Source organism: Arachis ipaensis, chromosome B05, assembly GCF_000816755.2.
Source record: "Arachis ipaensis cultivar K30076 chromosome B05, Araip1.1, whole genome shotgun sequence".
Lineage (NCBI taxonomy): Eukaryota > Viridiplantae > Streptophyta > Magnoliopsida > Fabales > Fabaceae > Arachis > Arachis ipaensis.
The window spans coordinates 1,542,226-1,543,889 of record NC_029789.2 but is presented as its reverse complement, the minus strand read 5'-3'; positions in this window follow the sequence as shown (position 1 = coordinate 1,543,889).

Sequence of the window (1,664 nt, the reverse complement as noted above, 5' to 3'; positions counted from 1 at the left end):
TCTCTTTTTGTTGGTCTAATTACTATTTATGACTCATCACACATCTCACTCAATATATTTTCACTTTTTTGTGGGAAAAAATTGCAGTTTGAAGAGGTTCTTAGTCGACCAGACTGAAAAGAAGATATTTTAAAAGGAAAAGTTTAAGAACTAACAATTTTTAAGAAGTTGGACAGCATTTAACCATCAAAAGAAAATTGAATGATCTTACACTATTGAATTTAATCTCACACCATTAAAAATATTATTAATGGCCAATTAATGATTACAAAACACAAAAATTGTTGACCCTAGCACTCCTCATTTTAAAATATGTTGACCCTAAACTTGAGGATAACTATCCTATTGACTCTGTATTTAAGGTGATCATTACTTGAACTTGTTGAGAAATTACACTCAACGGTTTTAATATTGGAGGATATAAATATATGATATTCGATATTCTTTAATTTATAAAGACATATATTAATTTTTATTGAGGTTTAAATGATTACATAATATTTAATATTTTTATATTTTTATAAAATGTGATACTAATTTGATGACTATTTATATGAAATTGTCTTTACTTATCATTTCTATATGAAGATAATTCAAATATAATAATTTAATAGTTCTCACTTATGATCTTCATTTGAAGACAACTCAATTAATACAACTTCATACGAGTGGTTTACTTTTTATACATATATAATTGATTTCGTACTATAAAAAAGTTAATAATTTTAATAAAAGTCAGTGTAATAAAATACAAAGCTCTAATTAGAACACTAGCGAGCATCAAATGGTAAGTTGGAATAGGACAGGAACAAACTGAAGATTCATTATGCTCTCTTTTGTTGACTTTGAGTTTGACTTTTGTAGATGTGTCAACTTGTTAGAGCTTGCACACATGAAAACCCTCAACTAAGGCCAAGCATGAGATCGATTGTGGTAGCAACTGAGGATTGGAATGTTGGCTCTTTTTATGAAAACCAAGCTTTGGTGCATCTAATGGATGAAAGTTAGCCTTACATGTTTCTCTTCACCCTCTGTAAATCATGTTGCTTGTATGCGAAGTTTGTATTTGTAGGTTTTGATGAATGACAAACCAACAAAAGACATAAAAGACAAACCAACAAACAACTTGAATGAACAAGCATGTTGAAAGATCAACCAACATTCAACGTTGAGGAATGAAGAGTTGAAAGCAACACAACAACAACAAGAAACTCAAGTCCACAACATTTGAAGACAAGTATAGTGTCTTAGGACTTAGGTAACTTCTTGTTAAGAACCAATTGCTAAATCTCTCAACACACACTCACAAAATGTTTTGATGCACATCTTGCAATTCGATGCTAGCCAACTCAAGCTATATAGGTTTTCCAATTTTCTCAACACTAACAATCTAACATTATTCATGACATGAATCTAATATCCACTTTGAATCTGTAAATAAAAATAATATTATATATAAATATATTTTTAGATTTTATATAATCTTTTATTTGTCTTCAAAGATGCATAACAATAAAAATCTTATAATACATAGTTATTAAAACCGAACTGATAATCGAATCGGTTAAGCTACTAATTTACTAATTTATTAGTTCAACCAATGAACTATTGGTTGAACTGATAGAATCGGTTCTATGTAAATAAAAAATATAAAATTGTTAAAA